This window comes from Palaemon carinicauda, chromosome 2 (assembly GCF_036898095.1).
Source record: "Palaemon carinicauda isolate YSFRI2023 chromosome 2, ASM3689809v2, whole genome shotgun sequence".
NCBI lineage: Eukaryota > Metazoa > Arthropoda > Malacostraca > Decapoda > Palaemonidae > Palaemon > Palaemon carinicauda.
Window position 1 is genome coordinate 126891224 of NC_090726.1, and position 17500 is coordinate 126908723.

Sequence of the window (17500 nt, forward strand, 5' to 3'; positions counted from 1 at the left end):
ATTTCATGCAACATAATTTTACTTTATTTTCTTCAACTTTTTATGTTTTTTTAGGGTTACTCATAGATCTATAACGTAGCGTAAAAAGGTTAACATGAATGAAATCGAGCTAAAGCATTAGGACGTTAAGTAATATGGGCTGTATAAGGATTTTTTTTTTTTTTTTTTTTTGAGATATACTACCACTAGAGAGTTATGGGGCCCTTTGACTGGCCAGGATCCTTCTCTCTGGTTACGTTCACTTTCTCTTTGCCTACACATACACCGTATAGTCTGGTCTATTCTGTACAGATTCTCCTCTGTCCTTATACACCTGACAACACTGAGATTATCAAACAATACTTCTTCACTCAAGGGGTTAACTACTGCAGTGATATGTTCAGTGGCTACTTTTCTCTTGGTAAGGGTAGAAGAGACTCTTTAGCTATGGTAAGTAGCTGTTCTAGGAGAAGGACACTCCAAAAACAAACCATTGTTCTCTAGTCTTGGGTAGTGCCATAGCCCCTGTACCATAGTCTTTCACTGTCTTGGGCTAGAAATCTCTTGCTTGAGAGTACACTCAGGCACACTGTTCTATCTAATTTCTCTTCCTCATGTTTTGTTCAGTTTTTATAGTTTATATAGGAAATACTGTTCGTAAAATATATAATTTTTCCTTGTTTCCTTTCCTCACTGGGCTATTTTCCCTGTTGGGGCCCTTGGGCTTATAGCATCCTGCTTTTCCAACTAGGGTTGTAGCTTAGCAAGTTATAATAATAATAATAATGATAATAATAATGCTTATAGCATCCTGCTTTTCCAACTAGGGTTGTAGCTTAGCAAGTTATAATAATAATAATAATAATAATAATAATAATAATAATAATAATAATAATAATAATATTATTATTATCATTACTTGCTAAGCTACAACCCTAATTGGAAAAGCAGGATGCTATAAGCCCAGCGGCTCCAGCAGGGGAAATAGTCCAGTTAGGAAAAGGAAATGAAAAATAAAATATTTTAATAGCAGTAACATTAAAATAAATAATTCCTATATAAACTATAAAAACTTCAACAAAACAAGAGGAAGAGAAATAAGATAGAATAGTGTGCCCGAAAGTACCCTCAAGCACAAGAACTTTAAACCAAGACAGTGGAAGACCATGGTACAGAGGCTATGGCACTACCCAAGACTTAGAGAACAATGGTTTGATTTTTGAGTGTCCTTTTAAAAGAGCTGCTAACCATAGCTAAAGAGTCTCTTCACCTTTACCAAGAGGAAAGTGGCCACTGAACAATTACAGTGCAGTAGTTAACCCCTTGGATGAAGAAGAATTGTTTGGTAATCTCAGTGTTTTCAGGTGTATGAGGACAGAGGAGAATATGTAAAGAATAGGCCATACTATTCGGTGTATGTGTAGGGAAAAGGAAAAGGAACCATAACCAAAAGGAAGGATCCAATGTAGTACTGTCTGGCAGTCAAAGAACCCAATATCTTTCTAGCGGTGGTATCTCAACGGATGGCTGGTGCCCTAGCCAACCTACTACCTACCAAATAATAATAAGCAATACTGGAAACCCCAAAAGAACGTTGATATTTCCCAATAAAACGGATTTTGAGCAAAGCAAAAAATCTATTTTTGGGTGAGATAGCCATGTCGTCCTGATGGAAGGTTCCTTTAGGTAGCTTTCTAAGGGATATTTGCTACAGTGATACTCCCGGAGAATTAACCGAAGGTTTCCAGAATTTCAACTCCTGGCGCGATTTATCCATAATATAATTTTAAGGATATCGCATAATATCCGGGGACATATTTTCAGATACGACACATTTAAGCAGGAATAACCGCAGATAGAGTAGTTTCGGGTGGGGTCATCAAGAAAGAAGGGTGGGTCCATCAGGACGACATGGCTATCTCACCCAAAATTAGATTTTTCGCTTTGCTCAAAATCCGTTTTTTGGGATCGGCCATGTCATCCTGATGGAAGCCTACCAGAGAATTAACTTGAAAGTACTATATCTGTGGATTTGTGTAAGTGCCTTTACTTTGAATGGGTTCGTTATCTGGTCTGATATATCTGTATATGACATTACCATTATCTGTCATATCCACTAAGCTTGGAACTGGCTTAGGGCTTCCTGCCCCCTGCAGGGAAAGTGTCGGCTTCGACTATAAGGATTCAAAGTTTGTATATCCGTAAGAACAAAAGGGAAACTTTTTAGAGATTACCTTTTCATGCTTTGGACATCTGTACTTTTTCAAGGTTCTATTTATAGGAATAGAATAAAACTCTGGGTTGGTTTATTTTTACCAACTGAGGATAAAATAGGACGCAGCTACATTTTCTGTTTTATATTTAGAAATAAAATGTGAAATGTAGATGTAACAAAGAAGAAATCTGACCTTGCATAGGTAAACATCATGGTTTTATAAATTTCTGACCTGTAAGGGAAGAATATACATATATGAATTCATTATTAAACTGATGCCACTCAATGTGAATGTGAAACCAAATCTGTCTAGTTTCTTTCCGATGTTGGATATGCGCCAACACTGTGTTCAAATGTTCACACAGCACTGGTGTTATTGGTCAGATTCTGCACCTGTATAGAACAGTCTATTAATCACCGTAATGATTTGCACTAGAAGGTATTAATACCTATTCACCCAATGCACTGTTGAGTCCAAAACAGTCCACTGTTCACCGCAGCACTAGACGACGGGTTTTATGACACTACCCGCCGCCACTACAAAGTGTTTTATTTCATGTACTTGCTTCGCATAATGTTTATAGAAGACTCTGGATGATTTCCACCTCGTATATGAGCGGAGCCTCTCAAAGTCCATGTGTTGAAAGAAATTCAATGGAAAAGCAACTTTTCTTGGATCGTGACCTGCGGATATGCTGTCAGGATCCGCTCTGCGAATAAAGTAGGTGAGCTTCACTCTCAGTTGTCGTAGGGATAGATTTGATCATGAGGTTCCACCTCAGAAGAGCTGTCCCGCCTTGAAGTCTGAAGTTCTTTGAAGATAGACCTTAAGACACTCTACTGAGCACAGAGAGACATCTTCCTTCAGTGGGCAGATTCTCCAAGGACCCCACCTCTTAGTGGGCAGCTCGTTCTTGGTAAGAAAGGCAGGATCAGGAAAAAGGTTCAGTTCTACTGTGTCTAGGAACTGAATATGGCCCTCAATTCTGGATAAGGCACCTATTTCACTAACCCTAGCCCCTAAGGCTATTGCGAACAGAAAGATGACTTTCTGTGTTAGATCCTTTAGAGAATAATCCTCATTGTTCAGGTTCGAAGCATAGTGCATGTGATGGGCTTTGGAGGGGTTGCTGGCTTGAATATAGCGCATGCTTTTGGTATCTTATTGAAGATTTCGCTTGTGAGGTCCACCTCAAAGGCATACAAAAGAGGTCTAGTTAGAGCCGACTTACACGCGGTTATCGTAGTGGAAGCCAGGCTTTGTTCATGTTGGTATATGAAGAAAGAGAGACAGAAATCTATCGATATTTCTGTTGGTTTCCTTGTTCTCACAAAGGACACACATTTCTTCCAAGATGATTCATATTGTCTCCTAGTTGATCTTGACTTGTACTTTTCAATGAAGTCGACTTTGTCCTTCGAGATCCCAAACTTTTTGTTCGCTGCTAGGGCGAGAAAATCATGAGATGTAGGTTGTTGGTTCTCGAGAAAGAAGCGTAAACAGTCGACTTCTGAACCAGTTGAGATAAAACTGGGTTAAGCAGAGAAAACAGCTTCAGTTTTAATTCTAGAACTGGAGGGAACCAATTGCTTTTGGGCCATTTGGTGCCACTACTGCAGCTGTCCCTCTGAAGGATCTTAGCTTGTCAAGGACTTTTAGCAGGAGATTTGTTGGTGGAAACAGGTAAATCCGATTCCATCTGTTCCAGTCGAGAGACATGGCGTCTATCGCTTCTGTTTGAGGGTCCAAGTAAGGGGCTACGTAACGAGGTAGTTTTTTGTTGTCGCTCGTCGCGAAAAGGTCAATCTGCAGTTCTGGGACTTTTTCCAAGATGAAGGAAAATGAGTCTGCGTCTAGGGACCATTCTGTCTCTATCGGCTTTCGCCTGGATAGACCATCCGCCGTCACATTGCGGAACCCTTGAAGGTGAACTGCTGATAAGCGCCAACCTCTCTTCCTTGCCAGGTAGAAGATAGCTAACATCACATGATTGATATGAGGTGATCTCGAGCCTTGTTGATTTAGACATTTTACTATCACTTCGTTGTCCAGGACCAATCTGATGTGGATTGCTCTGAGAGGGGATAGTTTTTTCAACATTAGGAAGACTGCCATGGGCTCCAAAATGTTGATGTGAAAGGTTTTGAACTGGTGCGACCCATTCCCTTGCACTTTTCTCTCATGAGAAAGACCTCCCCATCCTTCCAGGGAGGCGACCATGTGTATCACCACTGATAGTTGTGGTGGTTGTAGGGGAATTGTCCGCGCTAGGCTCTTGGATGTTGACCACGGCCTTAATAGCGGCGCAATCGGGTCGGGGTCAACCCTAGCTGATCTCTTCGAGTGTTTGATGCATATCTTCTCCAGACTCCTGACGCATCCTTTAGCTGTGCTTTTAGCACCGTGTCTGTCACTGCTGTAAACTAGAGAGAGCCCAATATTCTCTCCTGTTGGCGTCTTGAAATCCTCTTGTATCGGAATAGTCTCTTGACAGCTCCTGCTATCTCTCTCCTCTTCTTGAATGGAATGGAGAGATGGTGTGATTTTACGTTCCATTGGATTCCTAACCATTGGAACTTTTAAGCTGGAGAAAGGCAAGACTTCTTGTGATTGATCTTGAAGCCCAGGTGCTCCAGGAACTGGATCACCTTTCCAGCCGGTTGCAGACAAGTAGTCTTGGATGCTGCCCACACCAGCCATTCGTCTAGATATGCTACTACATGTACTCCTTCGGAGCGTAGCTGCTGGACAATTGTGTCTGCTAGCTTCGTGAATATCCTTGGGGCTATGTTTAGCCCAAAGAACATCGCTCTGAAGACAGATTTTGTCTTCTGTAGCTTGAATCCTAGGTAGGAGGAGAGGGGGTGACTGAATGGTTGGTGCCAATAAGCATCTGCCAGGTCTATTGAGACTGCACGCCCCTTTGGGTAGAAGGGTCCTTATGTGTTGCAAGGTAAGCATTCGGAACTTGTTGTTCTCGATGAACTTATTGAGTGGAGACAGGTCTAGAATGACTCTGAGTTTGTCTGAGTCTTTCTTAGGAACACAAAATAGCCTTCCCTGCAATTTGATGGACTTCACTTTCTTTATTACCTTCTTGTTCAAGAGTTCTGAGGTATATTCTTCCAACAAGGGGGTGGAGTGTTGGAAGAATTCTGGAAAAGGGGTTGGAATTTCGTTCCATCTCCACCCAAGTCCATTCGTGATTAGGCTGTGGGGCCAGAGATCGAAGGTCTAGCGATCCCGAAAGTAAAAGAGTCTGCTCCCCACCTGGAGCCCCTCATTGCTTAGGGGTTCCTGAGGACTTGTTTCCGTGACCACGTCCTCCTCTGCCCCTTGGGGGGTTTCCGGAGGAACCTCTTCTTGGGCCTCTACCTTTGTAGGGCCGAAAGGTGGTCGAGTGCCTCTCAAAGCATGGGTTAAATACAGATGACTGGGGTACCAGCTATTGAGGGACCATCTGGAAGGTGGTTTGAGGCTTGGCTACCATTTGAGGCACCGTGGCCATGGTCACAGTCGGAAGTTGTGCAGGTCTACGTGGTCTTCTTGCCTCCTTGTTCTTAGGCTGGGGACCTCCATCTGAGGAAGACTTCCTCTTTGAAGACTTTTGGAGAAGGTTCCTATTCTCCGTGGCTGCTTTTGCAATGACTTCTTGGACCACTTCCTGTGGGAAAAGGTCTTTGCCCCAGATACATGATGAAATCAGTTTTCTGGGCTCGTGTTTCACCGTTGCTGTGGCGAACACATGCTCTCTACAGGTAGGAATTACCATTAATGAGTTAACACTTCAGGAGTTGCAGACGAGTTACTTATATCTAATGAATCATGGAAGGAATTACAAAGGATGAAAGAGGATTTGTTTAGAGAAAGCAAAAAATGTAGGACTGAAGATTAATATGAGTAAAACTAAGATAATGTTCATTGAAAACTAAAATAGAAAACAGGCAAAGGTTCAGGACGAACCTCTAGAAATTTTTTATGAATAGACGTACTTAGGACAAACAGAAATTAAAAGAAGGATAAGCATGGAATGGAACTTTTAGTAAACAAGCAGAGATTATGGAATGTAAAATGCCACTTCCTCTAAAAAATAAAAGTATATAATTAGATGGCCCTACTAGTATTAATTTAATCATCAGAAACTTGAATCCTTACTAAAGCCTCAGAACATAAGCTTACAATTCAAAGAGCTATGGAAAAGATAATGATGGAAATAACAATAAGAGACAGGAGCAACAGGGATGCAAAAATAAACTTAAGTAGGGGATATTCTAGCATGTAAGGAAAGTTAATGGACGTGTGCAAGGCATATAATAAGGACAGACAGCTGAAAGATATTAAGAATAACAGAATGGGTCCCTAAAGATTGTGAACAAAGCAAGGGAAATAAGAGAAAACAATGGATTCACTAGCTAAGAAAGATTGCTGGTCTATCTGGTCTATATATATATATATATATATATATATATATATATATATATATATATATATATTTATATATATATATATATATAGATAGATAGATATGTATATGTATATGTATATATATATAGTATATATATATATATATATATATATATATATATGTATATGTATATATACATATATATTATATATATATATATATATATATATATATATATATATACATATATATTAATATAGTTATAACACACACACACACACACACACACATATATATATATATATATATATATATATATATACATATGTATATATATATATATATATATATATATATATATAATAAGTTGAATAATTCCTTACTCTAAATGGAAATGCATGTTAACATAAACCTTTGTACCAACCGTGTGTCACACAATTGTACATAATTCCTTTTGTATATATTATGCTTGTATCTTCGCTCTTCCCTCGCACTAAAACGAACATGAAAATTCATGTCTGGTTTTCCTCTGTAATATTGTCACTTTCTCGAACATGTATTTTCCTGTTGCCTTGAGGTTTTGTATATAAAGGAGAGTGTTCCTTAATAAACAACTCAGTTGATTGCATCCTGCCTTTGAGTTCACAACCCTCTCTCGGCCCGTCACATTGGTGACCCCGGAGTGACTTGCTCCTCCCGCCTCCCCACCCCCCCTCCACCTCTCACTCTCACCGTTACTATGACGCCGTCAACGCATAACTTCTGCAGCAGTACTCGCCGTCGCCAGCCGCCCGTATAGCAACGCTTTTTCAGCTCTCTCAACAACCGTTGGGGGACCAAAGGGCTTCGCTCACTCTCAGGAAAATGACCAGTATTACTCGCCTGCAACCCGCCGCAGACGGCTCTCCTCGTGAGGTGAACCTACTTCGTGCCCTTATGGACAGCCACTTCATGTCCTTCAAAACCTCCATCAATGCCTCCACTCGTGACGAAGAGGACACCTACTCAACTTCAACCGAAGCTGGCGTGCATGCCGTAGGACACACACGCCTATGAATGCCGTAGGACACACACGCCTATGAATGCCGTAGGACATACACGCCTATGAACGCCGTAGGACACACTCGCCTACCCCGTGACGAGCCGGAGCGGCAACACAGCCACCCATCATCCACCACTCGCTCGCACCCCAACCATCGACTTCTACAGCCACTCACTGCCGCTAATCGGCGGAGTTTTTACTACTACCTCTCCAGATTCAGGGCACCTATTTAACATGTTCAGTATGTCATTTTTAGAGGGGGAGCCATGTACCAACCGTGTTTCACACAATTGTACATAATTCCTTTTGTATATATTATGCTTGTATCTTCGCTCTTCCCTCACACTAAAACGAACATGAAAATTCATGTCTGGTTTTCCTCTGTAATATTGTCACTTTCTCAAACATGTATTTTCCTGTTTTCTTGAGGTTTTGTATATAAAGGAGAGTGTTCCTTAATAAACAACTCAGTTGATTGCATCCTGCCTTTGAGTTCACAACCCTCTCTCGGCCCGTCACACCTTCTATTTGAGAAAGTGCTTTTGAATGACTATTCTGATGAAGCATGTGTTACTAAATTTATGCTAATTAATATCTTTTAATCTTTTTTGAGTCACTAAATTTATGCAGTGTAATATATTTTAACCTTATCTGAAGTAAAAGATAGAAAAGTAATTTTTTTGCAAAAAAAGTAGGGGTTATAACCCCCTCAGTCCTTCCTACTCCTACGCTCCTGGTAGGGAGCCTCCGACTACCCTCCCCCGTTAGCCACCACAAATGAAGCTTCATATGCTGAATCCCCTATTACTGCTACCTCAGCGGTCACCAAGGCAACTGTAGGAAGCAGCAGAGCCTATCGGAATTGTGTCACAATCGATCGCCATTCCTTCCTATTTCTAGCACACTCTTTTACCTCTCTCACGTCTATCTTCCTATCACTTGCTTTCCCCACAACTCCGATCCATACATCACAGTTGGCACAATCACGTTCTCATACACAACCCTCTTTGCATTCATTCCAGACCCTCTATTCTTTACCATTCCCTTCACTTCCACCATTACTTTACATCCTTCATTCACTCTCTGACGCACATCTGCTTCCACTCCACCATTTGCAGCAACAACAGACCCGAACTACTTCAACTGATCTACTTCTTTACGTAACTCTCTATTCAACATGACATTCGACCTAGCACCATCCTCCCTTCTTGTGCATCTCATAACCGTACTCTTACCCACATTAACCCTGAACCTCCTTCTATCACACACCCTTCCAATCTCAGTCACTAATTGTCCCCGAATCTCCTCCAAGTCTGCAACCAATACAGTATCATCTGCAAACAACAGCTGATTCACCTCCCACTCATGATCACTCTCATCTATCAGCTTCAATTCTCGACCTAGCACTCAAGCTTTCACCTCTCTCACAACTCCATCAACAAGCAAATAGAACAACCATGGCAACATCACATATCCCTGTCTCATCCTTACTCGCACTGGAAATCATTCATTTAATTTCCTATCCTAACACATGCTTTACTGCCAATGTATAAACTTCATTGCTTGCAACAACCTTCTGCCAGTTCCATATATCCTTATCACATCCCACAATGCTTCCCTATCAGCTCTATCATAAGCTTTCTCCAGATCCATAAATGCAACATGCACCTCCTTACTTTTGCTAAATTATTCTCGCATATCTTCCAAACTAAAAATATGATCCATACATCCCCTACCACTTCTAAAACCAGCCTGTACTTCTAAGATTGCATCCTCTGTTTTATCCTTAATCATATTCATTAGCCCTCTACCGATCACTTTTCCAACCACACTCCACAAGCTAACACCCATTGAAATAAAAAACACTCATGCAAATCTCCCTTATCATTTTATAGCGGAACAATGCACACACACACACCCAGTCCACTGGTACCATTGACAACATAAAATATATATTAAACAATCTCACCAACCCTTCAAGTGCAGTTACTCACGCTTCCTTTAACATTTCAACCCTCATACCATCCATACCAGGTGTTTTTCCTGCTCCCGTTTCATCTAGTGTTCTCTTCATTTCTCTTCCTTTCATTCTCATCTCCCATCACTGGCACATCAACCCTTCCAACAGCAATTATATATGGTTCCCTATCATCCTCAACTTTCAGCAACCTTTCATAAATATCAAGCCCACCTTTTCCTTGCCTCCTCTCCTTTCAACAACCTTCCATTTTCTTCTTTCACTATCTCTTCATTTCTTGATCCACCCATCCGTATTCTCTTTACTTCTTTCCAACTTATTTTCTCCATACGAACGACCCAATTCTTGACCCCCGCCTCCAGTTATCCGCCCTCTTTGCCTCAGCTACCTTACGTTTTACTTCCACATTTTTCTATGTCTTTCATATTTCTATACACTATACTCTGTAGCCATTCTTTAAATGCCCTCTTTTCTCTTTCCCTTTCATCTTCAGCCTTCATTCCACCATTCACTACCCTTCCTCATGCTGCCGCCAACAATCCTCTTACCACACACACATCACTTGCAATGCCAACCAAAATTTTCTTTTACTAACTTAAACTCCTCCTCTAGATCACCAGTTTCTCTCACTTTCACCCTGTCATATACCACTTCCAACCTTTCTTGATATTCACTTTTTACCTCTGGTTTTTTCAACTCTTCAACCTTCACTTCCTCTTTTACATCCCTCCCTTCTATTTCCCCACTCTTTTGCTACAACTAATTGTCCTTCAGCCAAAAAATCATCTGACATTCCGTTAGCCATGCCCTTAAACGTGTGCACATCTTTCAATCTTCCAACCATCCTTCTTGTTATCAGCACATAATCCATGAATGCCCTCCAAAGGTTTAAAGTTTTAAAGGCTGCTCATGAATAGCAGAGGTAGAGGACAGTGACATTGCATTACTAAGCAGGACAACGCCCTAGAGGCTGACCACCTAAGCTAGGACCAAGGAGGGCCAGACAATGGCTGCTGATGATTCAGCAGATAGATCTATAGGCTCCCCAAGACCCCACATCCTTAGCTCACAAGGATGTTGAGGTTGCAGCGACCAAAGGAATTAACGAGTTTGAGCGGGACTCGAACGCCAGCCTGGCAATCACCAGCCAAAGATGCTACCACCGGGCCACCACAACCTTTCAACCACTTTTCCATTTGCCATTCTTACCCATGTATACTTATTATATTTCATTTAAAAAATACTGCAACTTATCACCAGCTCTTGTTCAACACATATCTCTCACCACTCGCATTTTCATCTGGTACACCATACTTCCCATTGACACCTGCTACCTCTCCAGCACCCACTCTGGGGGATTAAGTCAACCATCACATCTACCCAGCCCTTCTATACACTAAGTTAATCCATTCCAAAATTCATTTAGCTCTTCATTTTTCTCACAACCTAGCCGATACGCACTAACAATAACCCAACATTACCTACCCAACATAAGCCTTACTCATATTAACCTATATTCTTAACAGATACCTTCTTACATTCCACTAATTTACCTGTCAGCCATTCACTCAGCAAGAAAGCTACACCCTCTCTTGCACTTCCCATTTCAATCCAAGACACTATACCTGTTGCTTCACCAAACATCACTTCACCCTTCCCTTTTATCTTTGTCTCACATAATGCCAATACATCCCTCCTTCTATTCTAAAACATATTTCCAATCTCACATCTTTTGCTCTCTATCGTATTACATCCACACACATTCAGACACCCCAAAACTAGAGGGCGGGGAGCAGTCACTCTCCCCTCAGCTCCTTTTCTTTGATACCGTAGGAAGTAACTATACAGAAGTGGGGATCCCTAATCCCCTCATCCCATCCCTTTTAGTAGCCTCTTACGACACGCAGGGATACACTGGCGCTATTTCAGTTGTTGTTATGGCCTCTTAGGATTTTGTTGCAATTGTCTAAGTTTTACCTTTGTGAGGGAAAAACCTACTTCATGGACAGGCTTAAGTTGGACAGAGAATCACTCTTCAGAAAAAGTACACAAGGACATATTTTATATTTATTTTGTCCTTCAATAGTGTTATAAAGACACCTCATATTTTGGTTTATCTTCAGCAGGTTGATCGAAGATTATTTAATTATTAATATTCAGAACATTTAGATAATCACATAAATATTTACCTGCACAACTTATTATTTTCTTAAAAATGTTTTTACATGACTAAGAGAGACTGAAATATCATGAGCCAATGCTGGGATCACTTAAGGGGACATGGTCTTTGAGTGGTGGCAGTGGCACGTGCCAAATTGAAACCAGGCCCCCAGCTGCACCACTAAAGGGATGCCCTTTTCATACTGACTGGTGACTTTTTCTTGAACATTTCAATGAATCCTTAGTGATCCCCGAAACAGATTACCTACTTATGGTCAGTCGACTATTGAGAGCCACTGATAGGCAGAGGGGCGAAAGGAAAAGATACTTTTTTTGTTAAGCTGATATTTCAATCTGTACAATACGTATTCTAAGCTCATTGTGTGCCAGCTGTCTTGATTTCAACCAACATACATATGTATATATATGTATGTATATTTATATATATATACATACATATATATATATACATATATATATATATATATATATATATATATATATATATATATATATATATATATATATATATATATATATATATATATATATATATATATATATATATATTTATATATATATATATATATATATATATATATATATATATATATATATATATATATATATATATATATATATATCATCAGCTGCTACTAGTCCACTGCAGAACAAAGGCCTCAGAAATTTCCTTCCACTTGCATCTGTTTATGGTCTTTGTATGCCAGTCCACTTCCACAACCTTTCTTAGTTCGTCAATCATCGTCTTCTCTCCCTTCCCCAGCTTCTTTTGTAAGCTCTAGGGACCCATACTGCTATGCTTAATGTCCATCTATTAGCTGTCAATTTCGTTATATGTCCTACGCATGTTCATTTCTTTTTCTTACATGTTGGTAGAGCATCGTCTACTTTAGTTTGCTATCGTATCTATGTTGCTGTTTTTCTGTCTCTTAGTATTAATCCCATCATTATTCTTTCCATAGGTCTGTAAGTTGTAACTAGCTTATGTTCTAAGGCTTTTAGTAAGGCTCCAAGTTTCTGATGTATAAGTTGATGCTGGTAGGACCATCTGAGTAAATAAATTTCTTTTCAGAGAAAGTGTCATTTTAATTTACATAATCTGATTTTGTTTACCAAAAGCTCTCCATCCCATGCTGATCCTTCTTTTAATTTTAGGCGCATACCATTGGAAAATGCTAAATGCTTGTTCTAAGTATGTATATTCATTACCAATCTCTAGAGGTTTGTCCATAACTCTTATTTGTTGTCTCTCTGCATTTTCATTGAACATTATCTTAGTTTTATCATATTCATTTTCAGTCTTACATTTCTGCTTTCTCTATTCAAATCTTCAATCATCTCTTGCAATTCCTCCCATGATTCACTAAGCAGAACTATGTAATCTGCAAATCTTAAGGTTCTAAGGTATTCCTCTATTAACATTAATTCCTACATTTCCCCAACGTAAATCTTTAAAAAAACTTTTAGCCATACTGTGAATAATTTAGAAGAGATGAGGTTTCCCTGTCTAACTCCTTTTTCTCACCATCTTTATGTAATTCTAAGATTGCTGTACTTCCTGCATAGATATCTTCATTCTCTGTCTTTGAGGGGCTTTCATTACTGCTAAACTTTTGACAGAATCAAAAGCTTTCTCATAGTCTATAAATACCATACATAGTGGTTTGTCATACTTTGTTGATTTTTCCATTTGGTCGGTAATTACATGAATATGGTCAGTTGTATACCTACTCCTAAAGCCTGCTTGCTCTCTTGGTTACGTTTGGTACTGGCTCAGGTGTTTCATTATTTCTATTGGCAAAGTTATTTCTTATATCATTATTGTATAGCATTGTATAAAAATTCTCTGAATTTTTATCACTCCACCTCCATTGTTGATAATATTTCCCTTTTCATTCTTTAAAGCGAACATCTGTTGGTGCTCTGTTCCAAGTCTTCTTTTCATTAATTTGATGCTTCCTCCCTTTTTAGTGTTTCCTCCAGTTTGGTCTGATCCTGTATACAAATGTTTTGGGTTTTTTGTTTGTTAAATGATTTGGATAATTCTGTTAATTCTATTTCATCTCTTTTGGATTTTAACCTCATTTCCAATCTTTTCTTTATTACGTTTTTGGTCTTTCTGATAATATTCCTTGATCTAGTTTAGGAACTTTTCCACCTATTTCTTGTTCTGATTCCTATGAAAATTTTGTTAAATTACCGTTCTTTTTTTTTTATTTACTTCCATTTCATCATGGAGGTACCTATTTTGTACTGCTAAACTAAACTCTTCAGATTTTTATCTTATTACAAAAGCGTTTATTTTCTTTCATAAAATTATATTTTCTCTTTCTTTCTATAGATCTAAACAAATGCATCTGCTTCTAGTCCACTGCCAAACAAAGGCCCCAGACATGTTTTTATTCCTATCTGGAATTTGGCCTTTTCATCACCACGTTGACTACTGCGGACTGGTGATGGTGGGAGACTTTAGTCAGATAGCTCACAGTAAATCAACCTAGTATAGGTGACCGTGACTAATATAATTTTGCTGATCATGGTGATACACAAACCCTTTCACTACTAAGAAAGGGACATATACAGTATATCTATCTATCTATCTATCTATCTATATATACATATATATATATATATATATATATATATATATATATATATATGTGTGTGTGTGTGTGTGTATACCGTGTATATATATATATATATATATATATATATATATATATATATATATATATATATATATATATATATATATAAACACCATAAATACCTTTTAATATCCAATTCGCTCTGCCTCAGGATCAGAGACCAAAGGGGGGTATTAACATCATGATAATAGCTTTTGATCAGTCAAGGATTCAAACCCGGACCAAGTCGAAACTGAAGTTACTCTTTAAAACTAGAAAAGAAAGAGCGAAAAAGTTGATTACATCTCTTCCTTACATATTCCTGTCGAATTCAGGTTTTGAACTTAGAATCAAAATTAACCCATCTCCCCCATTGTAGCCTATTGGTGAATTTGCAATACTTGGCTGTGTTTAATGATAATTTATCACATTGACTCAAGATTTTCATTTATTCATATAAGTTATAAATACCTCTTAATATCCAATAAGTACCACATGAAAACATGCATCCACTGTCAAAGGTGTGGACATTTTGAAAAAAGACTGCAAGTTTAAGAAAGATGATAAAGTGAGTCGGAAATATTCAAGTAATCACGTCACAAAGGGATGTAACTGTCAAGTGATGTAATGTATAAACTGTATTAAACTGAAAAATCTCAAGTAATTATATCGTGAATTCAAGTAATAGCAAAGCATTAGATTTGGAATTGACAAGACTAGCAGAAAATACATATCATGGATACTAAGGACGTCATACATTGCTGCTATGTGAACATTCAATCTGACGATAATAAGACAATTCAAATTAAAGAATTGATAAATTAGAAATTTTCGACATAGCATTATCTGAAAAATCCTGTAATTAAAAAATTACTGTAGGTAACTATGCCGTAAAACTTCAAACTTTCACTTGGAACATGATGATATTGCCGAAACTTCTTCTTCTTCAACTAAAACTTTTCCCGCTATGCATGGTCTCTATTTCTTGTAAGCCGTTTCCAATGTCTTCTGTCTCCGATGTCCTGCACTGTGAGATCTTTCTCCTCCATATCTGCTTATACACATTCCATCCATCTTCTCTTTGGTCTCCCCCTCCTCCTCCTACCTGGAACATCCATCTCCAACATCCTCCTACCAACATACTCCTGATCTCTCCTCATTACCTGCCCAAACTAGTGGAGTTTCTTTTCTTGGATTTTCTTTGACACCTCTGTAACCTTTGTTGTTCCCCTTACCAAGTCCTTCCTAACCTTACCAGTCTCGTGATTCCAGCCATACATCTTAGCATTCTCACCTCCGCAACATCCTTTTTCTTCTGAAAGATCTTTTTCATGGATCAGGTCTCTGCACCATATGTCATGGTATGTCTCACTACAGTTTTATGTACCTTTCCCTTTAACTTCAAGTTTATCCTTTTATCACACAACGCTGCCGACACACTTTTCCAATTATTCCATCCAGATTGAATTCTACTGTTCACTTCCATTTGGAGCTCTTCTGTTTCTTCCACACATGACCCTAGGTACTTGAATTTTTCTGTCCTCTTTACTATTTCACTCGGCGTCAATGACCTTCGAAGTCAGGATGCCAGAGAACTTCAAATGATTCATTCATTCATTACTATTTCATCCAGCAAATGTATGCCATCCATTTGGTTCTGCGTGTTGCAACACATATACTCTTCTGATCTTTAGTCCTCTGCTCTCCAATTCCTTTCTCCATCTCTCTAGCTTCCCCTCCAATCCTTTTTTAGTTTCATGACACAGAACTATATCATCTGCAAAGAGCAAACAGTACTGACATTGCCGAAACACAAACAAAAAATGAAGTGATTAAAAAGATGTTTTTACTTGGGTTGGGTACCACTCGATGTAGTCATCTCGATGCTGCCTACTCAATGCGGTCAACTCGATGCCGGATCTACTCGATGTCTGGGAAACTCGATGCCCAGCAAAACTTTTTTCTCTTTTGTTCTTTGTTTATTATTACGTTCAGGGTAGTTTAGCCTTCAAATTGGTATCATACTAATGACTCAGAGCTGGTTACGTGGGATGAATGTTAATTTACATACATTTCTGTGTTCAAAAGTTTCCCACATGTGACAAACATAATACAGAAGTTTTAAGCCAGAGAGGAAAACAGAAATTTTCACTTAATGGCTCCTTATTTGTATTTGGAAAAAAGGAGCAAAGGAGACCAAGAGGTAGAAAAAGTCCCAACTAAGATTAAAGTCCGTGCAACAACTACCATAGAAAATCCTAGTGTCATCATCAATGAAATCTTGCCAAACACATCACATGGTGCTTAAGGATCTATGCCAAGGACTGCTGCAATGAAAAATATAGTTAGAAGAAAGCGTAATGAGATCTCTGCTACTCCACCTATTAAGCCAAACCAAATGGTTTGCAAATATTTGAACTACCAGATGGGGAGAGTGAAATTTTTTTATTAATTGACAGTGGACCGGGGAGGATAGGATTTTAATAGCCTATTCGGATGCAAAAGTTGGTTGTAACACTTTGTTACATCAGATATGTGGTATTGTGATGGAACATATAAAGTTGCTTTAAGATATTTTACAAGTTTATGTAATTCTACGTGAAAAGTTATGTGGTGTAATTGCTGTTATTTATGCTCTATTACCCTATAAAAAGTGGAATACGTATCTACGGCTGTTTTCTATGTTAAGACCAATTACACCTACACTGGCTCCCAAATTTAGTTGAATGCGATTAGAAACATGCAGTTATATTGGATTTGCAAGTTTTCCTGGAGTTGCTAAAAAAGGCTGTTTTTCCACTTACGTCAAAACTTTTATATCTTAGGTCATTTGCCATTAGTACAAAAGAAAATATTTAAAGTAATAGTTGAGAGAAGACAAATGGTTCTCAACATGTAGTTCTTGGCATCGTGTTTGCCTGGCACTTAGTTGGCAGCGTCGAGTTGTGCTGGCATCGAGTTGGCTGCATCAAGTTGGCCATACATCGAGTTGGCCGAATCGAGTTGGCCAGGCATCGAGTTGGCCACATCAAGTTGGCCAGGCATCGAGTTGGCCGCATCAAGTTGTCCCAT

General features: G+C 38.9%; 1 long non-coding RNA gene across 2 annotated transcripts in view; it reads right to left on the reverse strand.

The window, feature by feature from the left end:
* Positions 1-14887: 14887 nt before the first annotated feature.
* LOC137626776 (uncharacterized) overlaps positions 14888-17500 on the reverse strand; it is a 330037-nt gene continuing 327424 nt past the window's right edge. Inside the window, exon 5 of one of the 2 annotated variants that reach the window (XR_011041090.1) lies at positions 14888-16205. This is a non-coding gene — a long non-coding RNA (uncharacterized lncRNA). The other variant, XR_011041089.1, reaches the window with a different exon arrangement.